Source organism: Aphelocoma coerulescens, chromosome 1 (assembly GCF_041296385.1).
Source record: "Aphelocoma coerulescens isolate FSJ_1873_10779 chromosome 1, UR_Acoe_1.0, whole genome shotgun sequence".
NCBI lineage: Eukaryota > Metazoa > Chordata > Aves > Passeriformes > Corvidae > Aphelocoma > Aphelocoma coerulescens.
In genome coordinates, this window is record NC_091013.1 from 79,642,737 (window position 1) to 79,650,502 (window position 7,766).

The 7,766-nt window shown below is 38.0% G+C and overlaps 1 long non-coding RNA gene across 1 annotated transcript; it reads left to right on the top strand.

The window, feature by feature from the left end:
• Positions 1–4,345: 4,345 nt before the first annotated feature.
• LOC138119136 (uncharacterized) lies at positions 4,346–5,679 on the top strand. Its single transcript, XR_011155399.1, has 3 exons — positions 4,346–4,374; positions 4,473–4,611; positions 5,594–5,679. It is a non-coding gene; the product is annotated as an uncharacterized lncRNA (long non-coding RNA).
• Positions 5,680–7,766: the final 2,087 nt, after the last annotated feature.

Below are 7,766 nucleotides of genomic sequence, written 5' to 3' on the forward strand. Positions count from 1 at the left end.
TTCACAACTACTTTCAAAGTGGTTGTGGTAGGAAAGTAAAACAAAACCAAACAACACAAGCAGAGAGGCTACCCTGAAATCCAATATTGCCCACTAACTAACCAGCAGTCCATATGCATCCTTTCTTCACCTTCTTTGTATAGTGCAATGAAGTCTCTGGAGGCAAAATGTAACATGAATGCAACATGGCTATTAAAAAATATTATCTGTATTTCTTCCCTATTAAAAGCTCATAAACCCCTCATTTTTGGGAAACATTTGTCTACATCGACCTCAGGTCATAATAAAAGCGGTTCTGTACTCTTCAGTAAGGCAGAAGATCACTGAACTACCAGACTGACTCATTGATACAGGCCTACATCAGGTCATTATGACTTTAGGTCATATAAGCCCTCTGTTATTCTCTGTAAAAACAGAGTGAAAAAGAGTTCACTTAACTAAACTGGAACTGCTTCTCTAAACAACTGTTTTCCTCGCTTAGATTAAAGCCACTTGTATTTTTAAATGCAAGATCAAAAATTAATCCAAGTTCCAAAAAATGCCCAAGTGCCTGTCATTCATGCATAAATTATTTGGAACTAGCCAATCTGGACGCTTCTAAGGAAAAAATGTGGATCTGAAATTATGCACTGTTAGAGCAGCGCATCCTTATGACTGAAAACAGGTTTGTAATGGAAACTGCAACTTTTAACTAGGCCACTGTGAGCATGCTGTTCTAATATGCACAGTAAAATGCTATAAAAAAACAAGACTGCAAACTTTACTGCAGCAACCGTGCATTAAAAGGCAATAAAGCACACGTCATTTATAGCAGATTCAGTCAGTTATAAATTTCAACACTTTCTGCTGTTTTATAGTGCCTATAATGAATAGAGATGTGATTTGCATTCAGATGGTGCATGTAAGAAACAATTCAGGAAACTACACAGTGATCTGATGAACGCAAAGCATGGTTTTCTGACCACTGCTGCGTAGAAATTGTGCACAGGGATGAAAGGGAGTTCCTCCAAGACTTCTAGTAATGGACAACTGCTCTTCTGTTAGCAGAATGCACTGCACACCCTCACATTCATGACAGCTGCTGCAGGAGCAACTCACCCTTCTTGAAATGAAAGTCAGTGTGGGGAATACAGACCTGCAGAACTGCTAATGAGAGGTAGGGCTGTGTCTAGCTATAAGAGGAGGTATTTAACAAGGTTTAAGCATACTACACTGACTCTTCAAGATTGTGGATCTCTTTTTTCTTTCCCTGTTTACAAACTTAGAACTACATTTTGCTTCATCTAGAGGCTAGTGTTAATACCCAAATTTAGGTCACTGAAAGTATTTGGGTGGTTAAATGCCTTGTTAATGAAGGCATCCGACTCATGTTTTGCTTGTGGATGAGATTGTTCTCCAGATCTGAGTCCAACACAGGATCTGTGCTGACTCACTGCCAGTCCTAGATGAAATAAGGGGTTTTTTTGGACTACATCTCTACCGCAAAACTCAGAAAAGTTTTTTAATTCCCAGAATCAATTGCATAATCCAGCTGTTTCCTAACCTCACCACGTGTGGAGAGGTGAACACAAACCAGCTCCTGCTGGTTCTCTACTACTCCCCAGGACACATACGCTATTCTCCATGAGAGGAGTCTGCCAGGAGGTACTGGGCACTCTGATCAGCTGTTGTCTACATAATTAGCAGGAAAGTGGCAAACTGGAGTCATCCAAGAAACTACCTGCACTTCCTTTTGTAAGATAAAGTTCTGCAGTCCATTCATCTGAATTTGAGTCTATAGACTTAAGTCTATTTTCCTATAAGCTGGGCACTGAGCACACTGTTTACCTGTACTAGATCTGCTGAGATGGAGTTAGTTATGTTTATAATGGCCCATATGGTTCTATGGCTTGCAGCTGGGACTAGACCAGTGTTGATTATACACCACTGTTTTGGCTGTTGCTGATCAATGCTTACTCAGCAGTAAGACCTTCTCTGTTTGTCATTTTGTCCCCATAGGCAATAAGGTTGGGGATGGCCAAGAATTTGAGAGGGGACAAAGTTGGGACAGCTGACCCAAATTGTCCAAAGGGATATTCCATACCAGATGATGTCATGGTCAGCAATAAATAAAAAAATATGTGTAGAGGTTGTCTTCCACTGTAACTCTTGCTCAGAGTCTGGCTGAGCATTGTTCTTCTTGTGGGAGGTGGTGAATGATTGTGTGCGCATTAGTTATTGCGTGTTGCTTTGGTTTCCTCTTTCCTTCCCTTTTGAACTGTCTTTATCTTGACTTAAAAGTTTTCTCACTTTTTTTCTTCCTACTGTCTCCCCCATTCCATGGAGGCAGCATAGCAGGTGGGCAGTCAGCAAGCAGCAGTGTAAGGGCTTAGCTGGTGGCCAAGATAAATGCACCACAATACAGTGTCCTGCATGCTTGTAAAACTGTCTGTATTGACAGGCTGTGTTAGAGCAATAGCTGATCACTGATGACTACAGATTTGCTGGAATGTATTGATCTTGCAATGACTCACTTCAAAGCCTTTCCAGCGTCACGAACCCATTCTGCTTGAACTTTTATTAGCACAAACATCAAGAGCAGACAAATGATGAATCCAGTATGAAAACTGTTATTAACTATTAATGGTTCAACAGATCACACTATGTTATACCATCCTTGATTTCACACGCATTCTGGAGTGGTCTTTTGTCTGAATAGCATTAGATGGTGTAAAACTGTTATGATAAACTAACAGGACTACACATCAAAGGCTAACAATTACCTGGACACTGATATATCAGTTCTACACTTAATCTGTACAGATGGTCTGTAGCACAGATCAAAGGTGAATTGCATTTCCAAGTTACATATATTAAAAGAAGGCATGCTTTTGTACAACTAAACATCTGCCAAGTTCCAGTACTATATGAAATCTTAGCATGGGACTTTGAGCAATCTGATCTAGTGGAATGTGTCCCTGTCCAGGGCAGGGGGGTTGAAACTAGATGATCTTAAAGGTCCCTTCTGACCCAAACTATTCTATGGTTCTATGATATTGCCTAAATAGAATAGAACCGATGACAATCATGAACACATTCTTAATACTTCTTTCCCAGTACTCAAATGGTTTAACATAAACCTGGAAGGTATTATTGAAGATAATGAAGCCTTCGTGGATGCAGAAATGCAACACTATAATATAAATTGAAGTTTCCTCACTGGAGTGGTGTTTGTATAGGAAATGGAAAAATATGGTGGGAGAAAGGGAACAGTTTTGAAGCAGTGCAATAAAACAACTTGCCTAAGCTTGACAGGTTTCTGGCCAACACAGAACCACTGGTTTTGCCACTGCCAAATCTAAGAGACAGTCAAGGTTTCGGACTCTGACATATCACTCACCAATTCCTGCTAAAGTCTGAACAAGTGCACACTGACCCAGTAGTGAGGTAGAATGAAATTTCTCAATTTCTGTAGAAAAGAGAATATATGAATAGTGTCTGAAATGTATGTAAAGAATTATTTCAGTGATTCTTACTTCGTTATTGTAATGTAATCATCTCACAAACTCTTCTGCATCTAGATACTTGCAAGTGAGTTTCCAAACAAAAAAAAAGAAAAAAATAAAAAGAGATTAAGGTCTTGTGGAAAGTTGGGTCAGCTGAAACCTGCGCCCACTCAGAAGAAATTTATGACAATAGCCAGAATTCAAGTAGACTAAGGTTATAAGATAAATACATGCACAAAGTCTTTCCACTGCTTTTACTAAAAAGTATAATCACACTTTTCAAGTTAAAACTTTCACATGGTTAGGATAAAGCATTGACAAGGCAGGACTAGTGAAGTAAAATACTGATTAAATTTTCTTTCATATTGACATATGAAGGCATTTGGTTTACTGCTTCATTCTCCTCCACAGCTGTAACAAACTATGTTCTTTTGGACTCTTCCTAATAAAAACAGCAAAATGTACTGAATTGAAGGGGTGAAACAACTGCAAATAATGAATATTAGGCTGTTTTTTTTTCCCTTGCAGAACTGACTATTTTCAGTCCTTCCAACAATCACTCCTCTTATTGCTAGAATTGGAGTCATTTCCCCAATGATTTCATGGTGTTTTTTTCTGTGGGACAGGGTCACTTAGACATCACACATCATTGCCTGGCTGCAATTTATCATCATTTACAACAATTTCAACATTTTAAATAAACATTACCAACTGTTCAGTTTCTTGTGCTTGCAATTATATGTAATTGAGACCTGGCCATCAGTGTGTTTAGATGCCAGCATTGCCAGTTCACAACACATGTGAGAGTACTCAGGGCTATTTCCGGTGGGTCAGGCTGCTACACATCATTTAACCTGACACAATGGGATACTAACCATGATCTTTCCTGGTCAGCCATGGAGCATAGGTTACATGCAAGAAGTTCTGGCAAAGCTATTGAAGTGGGGTAAAAAATCTTACTTATCCAACAACTGTATTTTATTACAGTCATTTGGCTGGAAGGATATATCCTGGGCTGCATCAAAAGCAGAGTGCCCAGAAGGTCAAGGGAGGTGATTATCCCCCTCTACTCTGCTCTTGTGAGACCCCACCTGCAGTGCTGCCTTCAACATTGGTTCCCCTCAATGTAAGTAGGGTGTGGATCTGTTGCAGTGAGTCCAGAGGAGGCCACGAAAATGATCACAGGGCTGGAGCATATGTCCCATTAAGATGGGCTGAGAAAGCTGGAGCTGTTTAGCCTGGAGAAGAGAAGGTTTTGGGGAGAGATGTTATAGTGGCCTTTTAGTATCCAATGGGATCTTACAAGAGAGTTGGAGAGGAACTTTTTACAGAGGCCGGTAGTGACAAGACAAAAGGTAATGTCTTTAAACTGAAAGATGTTAGATTTAGATTAGATAATAGGAAAAAAATATTTACTGTGAGTGATGTGGCACTGGAACAAGTTGGCCAAGTTGTGGATGCCCCATTCCTGGAAGTGTTCAAGGCCAGGCTGAATGGAGCTCTATCAACATGGTCTACTGAAAAGTGTCCCTGCCCATGGCAGGGGATTGGAACTAGAGACCTTTAAGGTCCCTTCCAACCCAAACCACCCTATGAGTCTATGTCTCTATGACAATTTGACTCACTGTCAGGTGACTTCTTAGCCAGCTGTGCACAGTAAGCAACTATTTGCTCTTTGCAATCAGTCTTCTTCTCTTAGCTTTATGAGTAGTCTGGAAGCACTTCTGAGGAGCAATCCACAATGTTTGCGGCTTCCTGAACTCATTAGAAGACCAACTGAATTTCCAAACTTGAACAGAAAAATATCCTTGTAGTATAATGCCAGAGAGAATTGCTGCACATTGAAGATGTGCAGAAAAGGTGAACACTGCCTTGCTTGCTGGGATCAGAGATATAGAGAGTTTACGGGATAAGACATGAGTACTACTTAAAGATATTGTTTGTAAGCCGATCTTAATTCAGCTTGATGAAATGCACGGCTAGTGATACAGATGCAGGAAGTACTGGTTAAAAGCATAGACACTTATAAAAGATGATAAGGTGGAGGTGACTTGAAAAGATGATGTCTACTCCCGACTGCCATATATTTTTTGAACTTCTGGTTCTAGGTCCTTCAGAAACCTTTTGGTGTTTGTACTCAAGAAGTTCACAGGCATATGACTAACCCAGCTTTAGCACCAGCTGCAGGAATGACTCATTGCACATTTTCACTTTTGGAGAAAATAAATGTCTCAAGCTAAAAATATCAGTTTCATTTTGCTACTGCTTTTTTTTTTTTTTTCTCTCATTGCTGAAAGAGACAAAGCATTCTCTAAAAACACACTTCTAAGAAACTGTGTGTAAGATTAAAAATTTCAAGATTCTTCCTAAATAACTTATGTTCTCCAGGCACATATCATTTAACTTCGCTACAGCATTCTCTGTTCATGCCATTAAACATTATCTCAAGGTTTTCACTATAATAGGATGTGGCAAGTTCATGTTCAGCATAATAAGTCCTGGTCTGAACTGAACATCAATATTCAATACTTTGGGGAAACTTATGAAGCACATCAGCCTTTAAGGGGCACTTATAAAGAAAACAGCACAAGCATTTTATGTGCACATTTTCATCCCCTATGGATCCAAAACTTCATGCAGAGCGAGAAAAACAAGTATGGTCTTTATATACAGGTCTGACTTGGTAAAAGTTGAATCTTGTTCTAATTAATAACTAATTACCCTAATTGGCTTCTTTTGTGTTGGGTTTCTAGGGTTGTTAAAATAAAGTCAGGTTAAATTCCATGCTGGAGATCTTCAGCCAAAATTTTTCTCCAGAAAAAGGAACACAAGTATTGAGCAAACCACACACCTTTTCATATTTTATAACAAATAACCACTTTTGCCTCTATGTGTAATGTTCAGCCCATCATTACTATGCAATAAAATGGTAAGGTATTAATGGAATCTGGAAATAGTCTTGAAGACTCATGTATTTTTCAACATATTGAAATGTATCTCAGCATATTTTACTAGCATATGGCATTGTCATTTTCCATCAGGTGAAAAGGGAGAAGCAAGGGAGAGAGAAATACTTTCCTCTTACAGGCACTGAAGTTATGAGAGTTAGAATTAGAATGAGAGACACTAATTGCATTGAGAAAAGGCCCCTTTATCAATGCTTGATTTGCTGCAGAATCACAGAAAAAAAATCCCTGCCTCCCCAAAATCCAGCTATCCATCCTAAAATGCCATTTAAAATTTAGTCATGTCCTAGATGTGATCAGAGCTTTATCTTCAGTGCAAGTGAGAATTGCACCAAGGTACTCAGTATGACCCTTTCCTATGTGCTATTAAATGCCTTGTGTTGTTTTGAGGATTTTTTGTTGTTTTTTTTTTTTTTTTTTCTTTTTCCTCAGACACAGAAGTATGAGATATTAGGTCATTTTTAATATTTATAGGTTATTATAAGAAGCTGTTTTCTGTCACCAGGGAAGATTGACTCAGGTCAATTGAACTAAACCATCATTTTAATCATTTTGCTTCTTCAGCATAGCCTCTAAAAATAATTCTTTGCAGTCTAGTGCAACTTTATATGACATAATTGTTATTTTTTCTGAGTAACATGGTATATTCTCTTCATATATATTTATTTTAGAGACTGTATATGTTGGCATATATTGTTAGAAACTTTATTTTTCTATCAATATTTTAGAGACTGAAGAATGGCACATTCCTTGTTCACAACTCATTGTGAGAGTTGTCTCAGACTGCATTAGTCAAAAAGCTGAATTTGAACTGGAAACAACTAAGACAATTGTTGAGTTTCTTAAAATTAATGTATTTTTTATCCTGGAATATCCATCGCATGTAAAAATAGGTTTAAACTATCATGAGTATCTGTTCTTGAACAACAGCAGAATTAAGAGAATTTAATAAATTTTGTCCAAAGCTATCCTTGACCAAAATTTCAAAACAGTTAGGTGCTTAGATATGCATATACACAATTATGTAGTTATACTGAGCAGACACTTGGTTGTCTAAACAATTTTGAAAATACAAGGCCCTATGGCCTTTAAATCTTTATAATGAGAACTTCATAACCTTTCTAACTTCTTGTTTCCTTCACAAGGTGGAAAAAAATAGTAAACTTTCATTTATCATTTTGTCTTTTTACTTCAAATTATCAGCTCTAAATGAATTAAATACTTTCACTACAGCAGACAGACTGGAAGAATATGTAAATAAACAAAGATCTCTTCATAGTGCAAGCATCACACTGATCTTTGGAAAAAAAATAAT